This window comes from Melitaea cinxia, chromosome 29 (genome assembly GCF_905220565.1).
Source record: "Melitaea cinxia chromosome 29, ilMelCinx1.1, whole genome shotgun sequence".
Classification (NCBI taxonomy): Eukaryota; Metazoa; Arthropoda; class Insecta; order Lepidoptera; family Nymphalidae; genus Melitaea; species Melitaea cinxia.
Window position 1 is genome coordinate 6732999 of NC_059422.1, and position 20500 is coordinate 6753498.

Below are 20500 nucleotides of genomic sequence, written 5' to 3' on the forward strand. Positions count from 1 at the left end.
AAAAACATTGGCCCTCATTTTATTAGTATAGATTATTATATTATAAATGTTTTTACTATTATAAGGGTTATCTTTTAGATATCATTATCTATATTTATATTATAAAGCTAAGTTTGTTTGTTTGTTTAAGCGCGCTAATCTCCGGACTTGTAGTTCGAATTGAGAAATCCTTTTTGTATTGGATTATCTATTTACAGACGAAGGCTATATAATCTAATATTTAAAATTCTCATGTCGCGGTGTTTGTAGTTAAACTCCTCCGAAACGGCGTGACCGATTCTCATGAAATTTTGTGTGGATATTGGCTAGGTCTGAGAATCGAACAACATCTATTTTTCATCTCTCTAAATGTTAAGGGTAGTCCACCTCTAATTTTTTTTTTAATTTTTAGATAAATTATTTATTCTTTATTTTATTATGATTTGGCGTTGAAAAATACAACCCTAAATTTCAACCTTCACCAACCCCTATTTTTAAATAGCGTTTAGCGGCAAGACAACGTTTGCCGAGTCAGCTATAGTAACTATATAATATTTCAGTGTGTTTTATGGGTTAGTGATAAGACCACCTTTGCACTATTGTAATTTGCAATATTTTCTGTAGTTTCCTATACTTTATTTTTGTATTTATAATAAAAAATAACAATAGTTTATTAAACATTACACATATTTACAACATAAGAACTAAATATTTACAGATAGTTTTGGTACAAATCATGTCCGCGTGGAATTGTGCCAAGAATGTAATTTTCTGTAATTTAACTGTAAGTGTTCACTTGTTGAAGTGTTCAAATTTTTCGTATTTACGAGTAATAGCACACACTAACACTTATTTTTTTCTATAAAATCTTTGTATGTAAATACACACTTTCACCCTCACAATATGATAATATCGGATAAATTAATAACGGAAAAGTCATAACACAGCTAGATTAAACAATGGCTTCCCATACATTATCTATGGGCTATATATAGGCTCTAATAGGTTACTTAGAAATGTGCGTGATTTGAAAACATTAAACTTAAAGAATTTTACCGTAATGACGTTATGTACTTTTCACACTTGTCGAGATAAAAACGCGCGTTTTTGAGTGCGTTTCAAAGTGACTTCAGCGGTTTTATTGCATAGCGCTTATTTAGTTAGCTTAAAGATGGAGTCATTCATCTGTTGTTTATAGTTGAAATTAGCTTAGATTAAGAACAGATTTGGCAGATTCCAAACGTCATCATTCCAGCCTATTGCAGTCCACTGCTGATATAGGCCTCCACAAGTTCGCGCCAAAAATGTGTAAACTCATGTGTGTTGCCCATAGTCACCACGCTGGGCAGGCGGGTTGGTGACCGCAGGGCTGGCTTTGTCGCACCAAAGACGCAGATTCCAAACGTATTGCCTATCTATAACCGCGACTATGGCGCCTGCAAATCCACCTAAATATCGAGAATTTGAAAACATAAATCGCGGTATGTCCCGTGTAGTAAGCGTAATATATTATCCGTGAATGTTTTAAAATTTATTGCGCGGTAACAACTTAAAAGCCTATTTAAAAGACTACAATTGTTTTAATTTCAGTAAATCACGAACATATCCCGAAAATTTATAAAAAACATCATAATTTGGACGATTTTAAAACACATACTTTTCAGCATTGTAAAATATATTACACCATAAAATCGTTTAAATAAACCGTAATAATAACTTAACTATTATTGTGTGTGTTAGGTCTGTAGTGAAGTATAAAATCCAATTGGTGATAATAAACATATGTTTATATTATTATCAGTTACATACGTCTTCGTTCAGGGTTCTAAGCCAAGTCTTGCTATGTGATCCGGCCTGCTTTTATTCTACTACCCCCACCTGGACAAGTCACGCGGTAGAGCACACGATTTGTTCAGGTAAACTGCCGAACTACACTTCATTGTAAAATCTGACTTTAATGGTTCTAAATACCTAATGATAGCTATAACAATAATAGATTACCCTTACCCTATAACTAATAAAACTACGGAAATATTTAGTGAATTGCAACATCTTGGTACGTAGCTGTGCAAACAAAAATATAAAACCAAACGTATTTACAAGGACATTTATATTATAATATAATATCGATTAGCCAATAACAACTTTTATTTATAACAAAAATACACATTAATATTTATTGTAAAAGAACGCTACAACATAATTATAGTTAAGTGTGAAACGTATTATATACTTTATTGCACTAAAAATAATGTACAGAAAAATTATACAAAAAGTTGATGGCAAAGGTGGACTTATCTCTAGAAGAGATCTCTTCCAGTCAACCAATGTTCATGAGAGAGAGTGTCATATAGCGGGGAACACAGTGCAAGAATTAATAACGTAAAAGCTAAATGACTGTAATATATTACATACTTACAGGTATAAATATATATATATATACGTACACACATAAATACAAATATATGATATAATATTATAGGTTATATACTTACATATTCATTAAGTAGATGATTGTAAATTGAGTTGAGATATAAAATGCTCCTTTAATTTACGTTTGAAGGAAACAAGGGAAGGACTCTTTTGAATGCTTTCTGGGAGTTTGTTCCAGAGTAAAGAGGCGCGTACCGCAAATGAATTCAGTTTGAATTTGGTATTGCACTTTGGTACATCCAGCTTTGGTGTAATGCCAGGGCGCCTGGAACGATTAGGAGAGGGTAGGAAGTGGAAACGGGATCGAAGACAAGAAGGAGAGTTTGGGTTACATATGATGTTAAAGAGAGTAGAAAGGATATGCATATCACGGCGAAGGCGAATAGGGAGCCATTTGATCTGAGCACGGAAGTGAGAGATACGATCAAACTTTCGTAGGCCAAAAATGAAACGTACTGCGAGATTCTGAATTCGCTCCAATTTTCTAAGCAGCTCCTCTGTCACATCCAGATAGCATACATCGGCATAGTCAAGGATAGGTAGTAGAAGGGACTGCGCGAGCATATATTTGGTTTTGAAACGTACTGAACAGTTAAATAGTTAATCGATTAATATAATAACAGTACAGCGTCTAGCTTGGTAATTAATTTTAAGTTGCTAATAATTCGTCTCCCTCTAATTACTTGAATGTAAAAGTGACAGTACACTGCAAGTCCCGTTCCGAACGAATGTGCTTTGCAATAGATATCATTAAAAATAATTATTATGAAAAAAACCCGACTGCGACAAATAACCACTAAAAAGAGGAAATCAAACTTCACAAATTAGTGTGAACTGTATTCAACGCACCGTGTATTCTATTAAATACATCCATAAACTAAAGATGTTTTAATGTGCCTATTAATAATATAATTATTGAACCATTGTATTACCTAAGTACAAAAAAATGGTCTACGATCTATTCTCAGACTTATTAAATATACACAAAAAAAAAAATGAAAATCCATCTAGCCGAGAGGAGATCATTAAAAACTATGACACGATGTTTTTAAATATTAGATTATAATTTGTCATACCATGATTCAAAGGATAATAAAAAAAAAGTATCAGACACAATAGTTCGAAATAGGATATAACACTGTATCGGGAGTCCAAAAACACAACAAATACAAGCACACAGAATTCGCCAAACATATGTATGACTTGTACTAAATTTTGTTACACTTAAAATTAATCAAAAGGAGAATGCCCACCGCAGTATGGACTTTAGTTTCGCTTTGAAAAATTTTGTGCCATGATGATATTTACCACATTTTGTAGGTTCCTTAGTGTACATTTAATTAAAAAAAACGCTGTTTCTCTAGCTCGACGGGTATAATGAAAAAAAGTCACAACAAAAGTGGTTTTCTTATCTTTCATTCATTTTGTATTTTTATTTACATTTGAAGTTTTAACTATCTGTAAATGTTTGAATATGATCTGAATGCATGTAAGTTAATGCTTCAGTTTGCTTAAACTCAAGGTACGTCAGTAAAATGAATGAATTTAGAATTAATGGCTAAAAGAGTTTCAATCAGTAAAACGAAACAGTTTCACATTTGACTTATTTGACATCTTTCAAGTAAATGTCGCATTGTTGCCAGTTGTAGATCGATTAATCGATTATGATTGAAAAACACTACAACAGGATACTTTCAGATAGATTAATCAAATAAACTCATATTATTATCAAATAAAAATTGATTTTCTTTATTATTTAACATGTTATTATGAACTGCCAATTCGATATTTTAATAAAATAAATATAAGTGTATCGATTATACTTTGGTGAGTCGATACGCTCGTACGAAAATGGCAATACTGAGGATTCAAATGTCATAACAAAAAATACTTGGGAATTGCTAGTAAAACGGAAATGAATAAATTACTGCTTAATATGTGGATTCTTATCCGTCGAAGTTATGGCTAAGTATTTTACGATGGCTAGTGTAAATTAAAAACTTAGTTTTTAATATTAATTTGGTTTAGGCACAACGACGTGGAAGGAGGAAACCACGTATGGGCATTCCCCTTTTAATGAAATTATAATGAGTGCAAACTTTATTCTACTCAAGGTATTATTTTTATAATTATTAAAAAAACATTGTTCTATTTCTAAAGTTCGTTTTGTATAGTTTAATATAATCAAATTAGTAACACAGTTTTAATAGCTGTATCAAAATCGTAATAGCCTATAAGAAGGGAGATCCGGTACTTGATCCGACATGCCACTTGTCGAGTTAGCGTTTACGTATCTGTGAATTTATTTTGACACCTTAAAGGTACTTTAAATATTCTTCAATGTGAATGTTAATTATTACTTTAACTTATATTTCTAATATAATTTATTTAAAAAAATAAATCACCCTTCGTCGTTCCTCTCAAATTTGAAGGCACTCCCCTAACAGCCTCGGCCAGTATTAGGATACTTGGCGTCGATATATCGAGCAATGTGCAATTTCGTGGTCATCTGGAAGGAAAGGCCCGAACCGATACGACCTAGGAACCTTCAAAAGAAGAGCATATTCCTTTTTGAAAGGCCGGCAACGCGCCTGCTAATCCTTTGATGTAGCGGGTGTCTGTGGATGTTGTTTTTCACTTACCATCAGGTGAGCCAACTGTCCGTTTGCCCCCTCTTCTATACAAAAAAAAAATTAAATACTTTTTTATCTTTTGCTCGCAAACAAAAAAAACCGACTTCGATTTGCATCGACAAGTGCAATGTGAGTTAGTCGAAAAAATAGTCAAGTAAATAGGCATCATTAGCGATAACTCAAAAATTACTCGTTTAATCTCGATTAAATTTTAGTACCACATGACTATCACCAGCTTTCGAATACCAAAAATTATTAAAATCGATAAACCCAGTAAAAAATAATGAGGCATACATAAAAAAACCTCCTTCTACATTAGGATGTTACAGGCTGAATGCGAATGCGTTCCAAAAATCGAAAAAAAAAAAAAATTGCGTGTTGTACAGGTACACATGTCAGAAGCGAAACTTCTTTTGCAAAACTAATTGAAATAAAAAGCCAACGTCACGCGGTGTTTCCAGGTGGTCACCCATCTAAGTACTGACCGCGCCCGACGTTGCTTAACTTCGGTGATCGGACGAGAATCGGTGTATTCAACGTTATATGAACGTTTAAAATTTCGTGACTCGTGACGCCGTGACGCGTTTGATTAGTAAAAAATTTACCCCTCATATGCCTAAAGAAGTTTCACTTCAAAAAAAATTATAATTATAATTAAAAACTAATAAACATTACCTCCTTTAAAAATAGATAATATATATCTATAAACCCGTAAAAAGTCAGGTGTCAATATCAAATAGCAACAGTTTCGAAAGCTCGGATGCCATTCGGTTAATAAAGCTCTTCCTCCTGACAACTGACTGACTTTTAATTAGTAAAGTTGCTACAATCGAAATTTAAGGGTAGGGACAATTAAGGGTAGCGAAATTGTACAGATAAACGTTTGTATCTCTTGATATATCTATATAGTTATATTATGTTTAAATTATTTATTTATTTATATAACAATTGAAGTTTTTTTTGTTTGAATTTTAGTTACCGAGAAAGGCTATACGCCATTTTTATTCTTCAAATTAATGCGTCTAAAACCGCAAGGCGCAGCTAGTTAAAGTATATATGGATATAATATATAAACACTAGCTGTGCCCGGCGGCTTCACCCGCGTTAATTATAAAAAAACGTAATAAAATATTATATAACCAATAATTGTGTTGATTCGCAAACGAAAAAAAAAAACATCGACTTCAATTATCGACAAGTAATACAACGTACGTAGATGAAAAAATAGTCAAGTAAATACGCATTATTAGATACAGCTAGAAAAATATTAATTTCACTTATATATATAGATTGAGACGCTCCACCTTTCATGTAAAAAAAATCATCGAAATCGATCCACCCATTCAAAATTTCTCAGGTAACATACATACAAAATACAATCGAATTGAGAACCTCTTTTTTTGAAGTCGTAAGTAATCATTTATAAGTTAATTGAAATTTTAGAAATATTCTTTTAAAAGTAAATTTTTTCAAAAATATCACAGAAATACCACAAGAGATTTACGATACACATAAACGGGAAATTAATCACAAGTTATAAAAACATAACTTTAAAATCAATGTTTCATCAAAATCGATTTAGTTAAAAAAAATTACGATAAACGCAGACGGTTTTTAATTGTCGATATAAACATTAAAATCTAATCTTGTTTTAGAATAAACCTGTAGCCGATTCGACGCGGTAGCCATTTTGGTTACAATCGAGCGAACACCTTTATTTTGATTGCCACAAGTTATAAGACGTCGCGATTAGACCACACGAATAAAGTAAAATTTACGAAACGTAACTATCTCTTTCCTTCTTCACTAACTCATATCTCCCTCTCAACTTCCGTTAGCCTCACCCGGTCACTCTTTTCGTAACGCTCTCGTGACTTATTCATCAGCTTACTCCCCAAGTGATGCGTGCGTAAGGAAGTTTTACTTCAATATAACAAAACAATAAAAATTCCTGTGTTAACTCCGAAACTGAACTGGAGTTTACTCACTCTCGCAAGAGACTGCGGCGTCAAAAGCGACTCCCGGTGTAGATTTCAACGTCACTGCTATGTATTACTGGCCTTATATCGTATCTAAAGGAATAAGGTGCAATAATTCAATTCAACATTTGAGCATGGCGGATTAAGCTCCAACGTTTTTGTTGACTTTTACTAACTTTTAACCGACTTCAAAAAAGGAGGTTCTCAATTCGACTTTGTCTTTTAGTTCCATATAATTATGTAGAAACTCGTAGGGAATTCAAGTGCTTATTATTATCCTCACATGTAGTACTTATGCTTTTTTTATGCAACTAGGTCGGCAAACAAGGGTACTGCTCGCCTGATGGTAAGCGATTATCGTAGCTTATAGACACCTGTAAAACCACGAGCATTGCAAGCTCATTACCGACCCTACCCCTAATCCCCCCAGGGGCTCTCATCACCTTACTCAATCAGGAACACAACACTGTTTGAAAGCAGTATTATTTAGCTGTGATATTCGGTAAGGTAATTCTCCAGTCGGACTCAGTTTAAATGGTACTAGAATATTATTAATTACTGGTATAGGCCGAAGACGGGCAGCAGCGTCTTCGGTGCGACAAAGTCAACCCTGCGGTCACCAACCCGCTTGCCCAGCGTGGTGACTCTGGGCAAAACACATGAGTTCACGTTATTTTTGGTGTGAACTTGTGGAGGCCTATGTCCAGCAGTGGACTGTATAGGCTGTAATGATGATGATAATGATGACTGGTATAATTTACTGGTATCAACCTTCCCTCTCTCTGGGTAGAAAGTGACCTGGTCATCCGTCACCAGTGGAGACTATCACCCCGCAAACCTTTACAAAAAACGACTGTAGGCCTAGCAAACTACGTATTGTAATTTTTTTTCCTGACTATATCAATTTATTTAATGTTCTCTTATACCAATATTAACAATAATGAGAATTAACTAATTTTGTGCTATTCGGAATTAATGCGCGTACAGTCACTTCCGCGATTGATAAATCTTGTACCATACGCTAGATTTAATCAAATTTTCCGGCTATTAAGGCTATAATAATCAAAAGTCTCTATAAAAAGGCATAGTCTTGATCTGCACGTTCACAATATTCGGGTCGAAAGTTCGTTTGTGCGGTAAAGACAATAAAATAACAATAATAGTAACGAACGAAATTAAAAAAAAAAAAACACACATACAGAAAATAAATCTCTGTCTACGAAAGTGTTTGCTTGCAAACGAGAAAAAAAACTACCTTCAATTACATCAACTAGTAATACAGTGCAGGCAATCGTAAAAATAGTCAAGTAAACACCCATTATTAGAAATAACTCAAAAATTACTTATCAAAATTGCGATCATATTTTAACGACATTTCGATATAGTAAAAGAGTCATCAAAATCGGTATACGGTATACCTATCGGTATCGGTATATCTAGTAAAAAGTTCTGAGGTAATACACTTAAAAAAATTCGGTTACAAATTCTAATAAAAAATAATCAAACACTATGAATAACTATTGAACCGAGTAAAGTCATAGAAAATTAATGGTATCACGAAATATTTCTTACGACTTTACACGCATGAAATTCAATTATAATATACGTAAAAATACGGTAAAGTATGATTATGTCTGTAGGCTCAGTTTGCAATGACCCTGCTTTTCGCTACGAGAATTGTGGGTACGTTTCCCGCACCGAGTCTGGCTGCAATATGTATTTATGAATATATTACCGAGTTGTCGGTCCCGGTTGCTATCATATACACCTAATAGCGATCGTTACTCATATTAGGGAATATGTACGATTTTATTTTTGTGTTACCCACACATTAGGAATTCTAAACATTTTTGAATATCATATCAAAAATTGACCGCTCCAGCGGGGTTCGAACCCGTGTCTCCGACTGACCGTGTCGGCGCTCTAGCCAATTAAGCTATGGAACGATGTACCCGCTAGAGCGAAATTTTTGATATGATAATTTTTATTTTCGGTTTAGCGAACCGTGGCGCCGTCTATAGTGAGCTCTTTACAGAGACCCGTAACTATTCAAAGTTTCATATTACAATGAAAATCTTTGACAGGAGACGACACCATGCTATTTTTAATATGTACAATTTTATTTTTGTGTTACCCACACATTAGGAATTCTAAACATTTTTGAATATCATATCAAAAATTGACCGCTCCAGCGGGGTTCGAACCCGCGTCTCCGACTGACCGTGTCGGCGCTCTAGCCAATTAAGCTATGGAACGATGTACCCGCTAGAGCTTAATTTTTAATATGATAATTTTTATTTTCGGTTTAAGCGAACCGTGGCGCCGTCTATAGTGAGCTCTTTACAGAGACCCGTAATTATTCAAAGTTTCATATTACAATGAAAATCTTTGACAGGAGACGACACCATGCTATTTTTAATATGTATGATTTTATTTTTGTGTTACCCACATATTAGGGATTCTAAACATCAATATCATGTCAAAAATTGAATTGAAGCCATATAAAAAAAAAGATTATCTCCACTTATAGCGAAAAGTAGGCGAACACTGCACCTTGCTTTCTGTTCCGCGGGTTGCGGGTTCGATTCCCGCCTGAGTCTTTGTGTAATATTATTATCTATAATTATATTTATATATGAAACTATTTCTATGTATATTTATGAATAAATAAAAAATAGTTATATCAGCGGAAGTTACCTATAACACAAGCATTAAGTTGGCTTACCTTAGGAACAGGCGATCGTGTGTGTATGTTCACCATCATCATCACAGCAGCCTTTTGCAATCCACTACTGGACATAGCCCTCTACAAGTTCGCGCCAAAAATGGCGTGAACTCGTGTGTTTTGCCCATAGTCACCACGCTGGGTAGGCGGGTTGGTGACCGCAGTACTGGCTTTGTCGCACCGAAGACGCTGCTGCCCGTTTTCGGCCTGTGTATTTCAAAGAAAGCAGTTAGATGGTTATCCCGCCATCGGTCGGCTTTTTAAGTTCCAAGGTGGTAGTGTAACTGTATTATCCCTTAGTTAGTTAGTGTGTATGTTAAAAGTTATTTATTTATTTATTATTTATTTATATTTAGTACCTAATACCTATAACCAACAACCCTAATTCGATAATAAAGATATTTCTTTTCTATTCTATTCTGTTTGAAAGCTAAAGCTACACGAACAAATAAACAACAAGATGGCGGTGTACGAGTATTTAAGGCAATTAAAACATAAACTTAATTGCTCAGACCACCGGCAGCGTGTTAGCTACGGCGTAACTATAGCTAATTTACTTTAGCCAATTTTTTACTTGTAATATCTATAGTACGACTACCCGACGTCACACGTATGTGAATAATTACTACAAAAATTAAAAAATAAAATAAAATAAATAAACAGGTGTGCTTTAGACCACACGACTGAAGTAAAACTTACGAAACGTAACTTATGAGACCAGAATACAACAGATAAAACTTCAAAGATCTACCTGAAGCAGAATCAAATCCGCGACCGTCATCGTTTCTGGCAGTTTTAGTACTAAACAGATACAAATAAAAAATATACAAATAACATTAATTAAACAATTTAAAAAAAATCTCTCTTCAGTTAAGTACAAAATGAATATAAAACTACTCTACTATTTCTTTATGTATGTTACCTCATAAATTTTTACTGGGTGCACTGATTTTGATGATCCTTTTTACCCGACTGCCAAGAAAGGGTTATGTTTTTTTATTTCTTATAATGCGTATTTAAATTTTATTTTTATTTTTTTATTTGAGAACAAACACATTTCTAATACAATAAATCACTGCAACAAAGCTATTACCACAAAACAAGTAAAACCGCGAGTTACACCTAGTATCGGGATAAATGTAGATAATTAAACGTAAGAAACCGGAAGCCGTTATAAATACACACAGACAAACTGTCCGGTCATTTAAACGGTAATAAGTAAAATGGAGTAATTAACAGATGCCACTACAGTAACCTCCTTGCTGTTACACCTCCTTTACACCGTACGAGATTTATGAGTAAGGAGTTTTTATATGAAATAAAATATTATTATATTATATTTATATAAATTAAAAAACTATTAGCTGTGATAATTTTTAGTTTATAAAATTTACAAAATCTTTTAAAAGTTTACGTACGGATATTCTATCTTTGTTAAAAGTTTCTGTCAAAAAGATAAATCTCAAATTTCTTTTTAATTCTTTAAGGCTGTGGGAATGATGGTTTAGTAAGTTTAGTAAAATATAATTTTACTATAATAATAGTATATATTATCTAAGTAATTTTAGTAATTTTACAATTAAAAGAAAAAAAAATGAAAATTATTACTGTGATGAAATGATAAAAATCATAAATAAGTACATTATTAAAGTAGTTATTAGCTCATAATGTATAGTGTTTATATTCTTATTTAAACGATTTTACATAGTATGTTAGGAAACTACCCTCCTTATTATATATGAAATACTTAACAAAATAGCTCGCCTGTATATTTTTAATGTATGTAATGTATAACAATATATTTAAATGCAATACGGTGTAAACAAACTTAAAGTGAACTTGACTAATCGTTAAAGTAATTATCAAGGAGCGCTATGGAGACTCCAAGATGGCGCGCTGTCAGTTTGACAGTTACGAGTTTCGCGCCCTCCGTCTTTGAACAGATCGATATTGAAATGTAATTGCTTCGGCGAATATTTCAACGTTCGAATTTCGAATGGGAATTCTTTGATTTGGAATGCTTACTTTTTTTTAAACGTGTGTTGATACTATTTTTTTTAAAATAAAGTTTGACATTTGTGGTACTAAAACCCAATTTAGCTTAAAAAAGAAAAAAGAAATAAAAACCGTTAAAAATTAAGTTTTTTTTCTACTAAGATTGGCAAAATAGTTTTATGTGGATTGAGATTAGTAAATATTTTTTAGTTATACGAGCTATAATTTGATATTTTAAAGCCTAAATAATGTAGCTGTTTTATGTTTTAATTAGTTAATATTGTTCTTACTTATGATAATGTGACATCCGATCTAGTGTTATATACTTAAAATGACAGCTAGTCCAAATAATTTACGGGTATGCAAATTACTTTGCTTTGGAGAGCTCATAAAGAATTTGTCTGATTGATCTGTAATAATTACGTTTCGTAGAGAAACTATGCGCCAATCCACGGTGAAGCAGCATGGCGGATTGAGATCCTATCCAAGTCCTATGTTGAAAACCGACAAAGACGACACATTTTTATCTTGTCCGAACTTGTAACCGTGACTTAAGTTAATCTAAACTACCCACTAAACCTAACCCCACCCTCAAACACCCTCAAAAGTGTAAAAATGTATAAACAACAATAAAATCACCCTCACAGGGGTAACTAATGATCCGGAATGAATTACGTTTATCTACAACAAGCAGTTGAATCAATTTCGGTATAGCATTGTACATCTTTTATTGCATGATGGTGTTTTACAAGATTAATAGACTGGAGAAAGAGAGAAATAGGGGGGTGGGAGTTAATATGGAAATTTAGATAAGGGGTATTTTTACATCTGTTACTTTGAGATAAAATGTTCAACTGCCCCTCTAAAATTTTAGTAATGTTTTTAACGTGTTAAAACATTAAAATAACGGTTTTAATTTGTTTGTTGCGAATTTTGAATTAGTTATTTTAATGAATTAAAATAAATATTAGTTTATGGTATTATTTTAAAAACTAGATTTTATTTATGGTATTGGGTTATAGCATACTACGTGTGCCCTGCGGTTTTGAGTTCGTTAATTTGAGGAAAAGAAGAAGGCCTTTATTCGCCAACCTGCAGTGGACCAGCAAGGTGGATTAAGCCACGATCCTTCTCCTACATGGAGAAAGAGACCAATGCCCAGCAGTGGGATGTTACAAGCTGAATCTACTATCTAATATAAAAATAATTTCAACAGCTTGGGACGGTCACACGCAACGATAGGTAGGTTAGGAAATATATAGGATGGACTTACTTGGACTGGACTTGGACTTACTTAAGATGCAGGATGAGCGGATGGTAGTAGCGCAGCGGCCACTTGCACTCGATGGAGCTGGGCTGGTGATATCGCGCGTGTATGAAGCACTTAATGTTCACTTGATGTTTATATTTAATATCACCCGATTAGACACTGGCCAGCAATATACTAAAGATAACGAGACTAGTGAGCGAGAACGAGCGGAGATCGCGGACGCTCAACGAAAAATCTCCTCACGCGTTAACGTCTTGTCGCGAACTTGCGGCACGAGATGGCGCTCGCGTCGAATGATTGAGCGAGCGAGTCAGCGAATGAACGAATCGGTCGTCGCGCCTAAGTGGCACGTACAATAATTTTTCAAATCGAAGTAGCAGTTCCTGAAATTATCGCATTCAAACAAACTGATTTGATGATTCCTCAGTTTTATAATCCATCGGTCCTGCGGCTATCTGTGCCGCAGGAGCGATGGTCGTTGGAGCAGACGGGTCCTGGAGTGAAGACAGCAAACGCAGTGTGGGACGCCCTCCGGCCCGTTGAACCGACGATCAACGTAAGATTGCCGGTGTAGGCTGGATGAGGATTGCGGAAAACCGGGATGTTTGGCGCGAACTAAGGAAGGCCTATGTCCAGTAGTGGAGTAGGCTGAGCTGACTGACTGAATGAGCTGACAGTTTTATAATATTTGAAACAAACAAACTCTTCAGTTTTATAATGTTAGTATTGATTTCTGTCTTCAAATATGTATTCAAGAGTTGTAGTTGATTAATTGAGGAGAAACAGGTACTAATGACCTATCCTACCTCTCGCTGTTAAACTTTATTCGTAACTTACATAAAGTACATAACATACGTATTAATACAAACATTAAATAGTAACATACGTAAAGAATTTAAGAACCTCACTACTGATACCAAATCAAAATGGTTATGTCCTGCCTGTCGTTGTAAAGCACCTAAGAATGATAACTCAAACACGCCAGTCCGGCCGTTGTTGTCGCCTACCTCCCGTTCAAATATTAACGTGGCTAAGCGCGGTACTACTGAACTTAGCGATAATGAGAGCGAGAGTGTTTGCTGCATACCCTCTTGTCTGTCGCATTCGGATCTTCGTAGTATTATAAAGGATGAACTGCGGAACTGTATTTCTGATTTTAAGAGTGATATCAATGCCCAGTTGCGTGAAATGAAAGATGATATTAGAAATTTTAACGATTCGATTGCTTTTATGAACAGTCACTTCGAAAAACTAAATGCCGAAATAAAGGCATACAAGGGTGATATCGATCGTATTAAGAAAGAGAACGAATCTCTTAAAAATGATCTCATGGCTGCCTCTGCTCGCTGTATCCAATTAGACCAACTAATGCGTTTATCGAATCTGGAAATTCAATGCGTACCTGAACATAAAACGGAAAACATAATTACAGTTGTAAAGCAACTGGGTAAAGTGGTAGCATGCCCCATAAACGACTCAGATATATCTTACTGTAGTAGAATTGCTAAAAAAGATCCTAAAAGCCTACGACCTCGTGCTATCCTAGTTACACTGAGTAGTCCCCGTCTACGCGATACGCTCTTGGCGGCTACTATAAAGTATAACAGGCAACATCCTAACGATAAGCTGAACTCGAGTCATCTGGGTCTCAGCGAGAATAAGAAGTCTGCAATATATGTGACAGAGAATTTATCACCCGAGAACAAGTCACTTCACGCTGCAGCGCGACTTAAAGCCAGGGAACTAAACTACAAGCATGTTTGGGTGCGCAGCGGTCGTATATATATGCGTAAAACAGACACATCTGAATACATCTTTGTTCGTAATGCCGCCACCTTAGAAAAATTGTCTATTAGTTAGTTTGATTTTTGATTTTTGTTTTTGTGAATTCATCTTTAATCAATGTTACACTTTTGTTAGAATTCTCTTCTTTAAATGTATATTTTCAAAACGTTAGAGGCTTGCGTACTAAGACTTTGGACTTGTATAAAAATGTATTATGCTGTGATTATGATGTTATTGTGCTGTGTGAAACATGGCTAAACCATACTATATATAATTCAGAATTGTTTAATGATCGCTATGAGACATATAGACGTGATCGAGAGACTAGTGAATATCATAAAAATAAGTCGGGTGGTGGTGTCCTAATTGCTATATCTAAACGCTTTAAGTCGCGTAGACTAACCCAGTTCGAGAGTGGTTGCGAAGACCTTTGGGTAGAACTAGATATGTGTCGCAGCCGAACATTCCTAGATAAGTTATACTTATGTGCAGTCTACCTACCCCCACCGATTCAAACGCACATTCTTGAACATTTTATTGACAATACTAATCGTATCTTAGAATCTCACTATAACACACTAATATTAGGGGATTTTAATTTAAGTTCAATAACATGGCCTAGCAATAATAACACTCTAATCTTGCCGGCTTCTTTACGTGACCCACTCTGTAGCAAGTTACTTGACTTTATAGCTCTCAACAATTTAAAGCAACAAAACACAGTCCTCAATAACCAAGGAAAGATTCTAGACCTAATTCTTTCGACCGAAAATGTTGATCATTTACAAGTAAGCAAGTACATACTCAGCAATGTTGACCCATACCACCCGCCTTTGGAATTTGTTCTGTCATTTTACGATGCACCTGGTCTTCCTCCCATGATTCCCAGTGACAAGTTTAATTTTCACAAGGCGGATTTTGGCAAGATTGTGGGCGAACTTAACTCTATTTCGTGGGTCGATGAATTCTCAACCTTGACTAATGTTGATGATATGGTGGACATGTTGTATAAAATAATTAAAGAGGCAATCAAGAAGCACGTGCCACTAAGTAAAACTACACATAAAAAATATCCCTGTTGGTACAGTAAGGAACTTATACATATACTAAAGGAAAAATATAAGATACGTAAAAGATATCGCAAATATAAAAATCCTTTGGATGAGCTGTCTTTCTTGTTACTAAAAAACGCTGTTCATTGTTAATCGAAACATGTTACAAGAACTACATTGATAGCATAGAGGACTCTTTATCCAAAAATCCAAAGATATTCTGGACTTACCTAAAAAATAAGCGTCAGAATAAAGGTACGTACCCGTCGTCGATGTATCTGGACGATAGACGAGCTTCTAACGGCTCTGGCGTTTGCGATCTCTTTGCGTCATTTTTCGCATCCGTTTATAGGACACCCTCTTCTCCTTCAAAATTTTATAGTGACGTTACATTCCCAACCTCTTCATTTGCAAATTGTCTGACAAGTTTATTCTTTTCACAACATGACGTATTACTTGGTTTGAAACACTTGGACCGAAATAAAGGAGCTGGATCTGATGGTATACCATCTCTCTTTGCAACGGAATGTTGTGATGCGCTCTCGTTACCACTCTCAATAATATACAACAGATCAATAAAGTCTGGATATTTTCCTGCTGCTTGGAAAGAGTCTAGGGTTGTACCCATCCCAAAATCTGGGGATATTGCGTGCATAAAAAATTATAGACCTATTTCTATTTTACCTGTATTCGGTAAAGTATTTGAAAGACTAATAAGACCCACACTTTCCTGGCATATAAAACAAATGATATCGGAACAACAGTCTGGTTTCTTCAAGGCTCGATCCACAACCACCAACCTTGCTTCATTTGTGACCTTTTTGACCGATTCAGTTGATTCTAATATCCCAGTTGACACAATTTATACAGACGTAAGCAAAGCATTCGATACCGTGGACCACGTTATTCTTCTTCACAAGCTTTCAACCTTTGGTATAGCAGGTAACTTGTTGGAATGGTTTCGCTCGTATCTGAGCAATCGGAGTTCTAGGGTAGTTGTCAGTGGATACTCGTCTCAAACATTTTTAACCCAATCAGGTGTTCCCCAAGGATCAGTTCTGGGGCCTATTTTATTTAATATATTTGTGAACGATATTGTAGGAATATTTAAACACAGCAAATGTTTTCTTTACGCCGACGATCTCAAAATTGCAAAACAAATAAAAAACCAACATGACACTATCCTTTTACAAGAGGACTTAAACAGCTTAGTCGACTGGTGTGAGAGAAACGGTTTAGAACTGAACATCAGTAAATGCAAATATATACGATTCTCACGTGGAACTTACCCGAACTCGCAGTCTTATACTATCAATAATGAGACGTTGCAGGAGGTGATTACTGTCAAAGACTTGGGAGTTAGTTTGGACAGTAAAATTAGATTCCACACACACATTGACAGAATAACAACTAAGGCGTTTCAAATGCTGGGTTTTGTAATAAGGAACAGTAAAAATTTTAAAAAATCGCAGACCAAGATTAGCCTTTATGCGGCCCTGGTTCGATCTGGTTTGGAGTACTGTGCTCAGATCTGGTCACCACACTACGAGGTACATATAAAGCGTATTGAAAGGGTCCAAAAGCGTTTTCTATGGCACCTTTCTTATCAGTGTAATAAAGTGAAACAGTTGCCGACATATCATAGTCATTTACAACATTTTAAACTTAATAGTTTGTTCGACCGGAGACATTTATTGGATCAGGTTTTGCTGTATAGATTGGTTAACGGTATGTTGGACAGCCCCGATCTTGTAGAAAAAATATATATAAATGCGCCCACCAGATTTCCCCGTGTAAGTAAATACGTTCCATTTTCGATTCAACGTTCAAAAACAAAATTAGGTCAGAACGCTACCATGAATAGATTATTTGAACAGTATAACCGAATAACAAAAAACAACGACATTGATGTGGATATTTTTTCAGACAGCCTCCCAAAATTTAAAAATAAACTTATTGCAAGCTTTACTTCTCTATCTTGACATTAAATGCATCACTATGTCTTTCAATATCGATCATGTTCTGTATGTTTTTCATGAGATGTATGAGTGTGTACATTTCTTCTCTTTAAAAAAATTATAGTTAACGTTAAGTTGTTATTGTTTATAGATAAATTGTATTTTTTTTTCTTTCTATCTTTTTGTAAATTTTAATTTATGTAAGAATTAGTTATTTGGAGTTTTTAGGTTTTTGGTTTTTACATTTATATAAATTTAAAATAAATAAAATAATTACTACTTAGATGGAACTGTCCTTAAGCACGCCGTGGCAACTTGTAAATAAAACAACACTCAGCAAATTATTGTAAACATTTATTTTTAAAATCTGTATTAGTGTATGTTTTGTAAGTTGTCCTAAAAAATAAATAAATAAATAAAAATAAACTTAATTCCAGTTCCAATTTTATCGTAATTAATTCTATAACCGCTGAAACTGGACCTTACTACTGCGTTTCCTACTTATATTTCTCAAAAGAATTTACTGTCATAAAATATAGTGGTAATGGTGTTTCAAAAGGTCTTTAAATTTACTAGTGGTCGCCCAGAGGTCGAAATTCGACCATAATTAAAAATCTAAATTAAAGAAAACCAATAAATTATGAAAATAAAGAACCTTTTTCAAACTTTTCAATTTGACTACAGACTGACAATCAACATAATTGTTTGCAGGCAAACGAAAAAAACCGACTTCATTAATATCGACAAGTAATACACCGTAGGTACCTAGACGAAAAATTAGTCAAGTAAATACGCATAATCAAAGATTACTCCAAACGTTGTAATCAGATCTCGATGAAATTTAAATGTGACCACATGATCAACATTGACTTTCGATTAAATTAAAAATCATCAAAATCGGTATACCCAGTAAAAAGTTGAGCGGATTTTCTATTTTCTCTCGATTTCTCTGGGATCTCGAACATATCATCAACTCCTGGTTTCCTTATCATGGTACCGCACTAGGGACATCTCCTTTCCAAAAAAAAAAAAAAAAATTATCAAATTCGGTTCATAAACGAAGAAGTTATTATATATATGTATATATACGGTCAAATTGAGTAACCTCCTCCTTTTTTGAAGTCGGTAAAGAGTATAATTTGCGTGTGTGTGTGTGTCAAATACATGGTAGCGTGCGTAATGTTTTTTTTATTGATTTTACATATTTTTATGCATAATACTAAAAAAATATTAGCATTCTGCACACCTCAATATAAACTATAAGTGTACGAAATTTCATACTCTTCCGTCCGCGCAATTGTCGTAAAAAATAATAAGTAATAATACATTAACATTAAATACCATACACTGCTAAAAATGATCACGACAACACGGCTGTATACAATGACTGACTGAGTGCTAACTTCGTACAGACTGATTTGAATATTCATTCGTTACAATACCATTTTCCAATGATTTATGAACATATAATAAGGTACTGGGCATAGATGTAATTGATAAGAAACAAATAAAAAATACATTAATTATTAAAATTTTTACATATTTTTTTCTATATAGCCAAACAAGCGTACGACTCACCTGATGGTTAGCGATTACTCTAGGTTATAGATGTCTGCAACATAAGAAGCATCGCAAGCGTCTTGCCGACCCTATTCCCAATTCCCCCCAGGAGCTGTGACCACCTTACTCAACAGGAACACAGCACTGCCTGAAAACTGTATTATTTAGCTGTGATCTTTTGTAAGGTCGAGGTACTACCCCAGTCGGGCTGCTCCATATTTTGAGCAGGAAATTTCCTGCTGTGCCTTACCTCAGTTCAATTTTACTGGAATGAAAAAAAAAAAATAAGTAATGTTTATCTAGGTAGGTACAGGTTTTGTGTGAAAACGCGAGTGAAAGCTAGTTTCGATATAAAAAGTAACCTAAGTATGTGTTGTTCTGGATTTCCAGCTGTGTGCTTACCGAGTTTTCTTTTGGTTTTTGAGATGAACAAATTATAACAAAACTTTCGCATTAATAATATTATCAGGATTTATTTTCCTTAGTTTCTATTTAATTTTCCCATATTTCTTATACTCAAAATTTTCAATAAGATTTTTGTTCGTATTCTCGGTCTTCTAAGAATATTTTGCCAAACAGTGACATTTTTACAGGTCCTTATTGTCAAAAGAAGTGCTAAAATGTTTTAATACTAATTGAATAGTGATACGAGTTTTAGAATGGAAGACATGATAGTCTGTCTCGCTCGCTCGTTTCTTAGTTTTGTTTTACTGCCACGGCATAAGATGCGCGGGCCACCCAGGGGGCGGGTAGGGTTGCCATTTCGTATTAAAAAATAGACGAAATAATTAATTAAAGTAATAAAGAACAATACTAATATATAATAATATTATAAAGTTGAAAAGTTTATTTCTTTGTTTAAACACACTAAAAGAGGTTTTTGTGTTGCATAGCCCATTCACCGAGGAAGGCTATAGCCTATTTTTTTTTCCTCAAATTAACGCGTGTTAAACCGCGGGGCACAACTAGTTTAATATAAATACCAATCTAAAATACAGATCAAAATATTATAACCAAATATGTCCTTTTTTTTAGAAAAAGTATTAAAATTGGCCTTTTAAAACATTATTATGAGTAGCATTAGTTTAGTGTAATTTTAATCAACTTCAATTTTTTTTTTATTTATGTTAC

General features: G+C 34.3%; 1 protein-coding gene and 1 pseudogene across 1 annotated transcript in view; one reads left to right on the top strand and one right to left on the bottom strand.

The window, feature by feature from the left end:
* The window catches only part of LOC123667973 (homeobox protein invected-like), a 65066-nt gene that overhangs the window by 15954 nt on the left and 28612 nt on the right, over positions 1-20500 (top strand). The gene's annotated exons all lie outside the window — the stretch shown is intronic.
* LOC123668024 lies at positions 5482-5600 on the bottom strand (annotated as a pseudogene).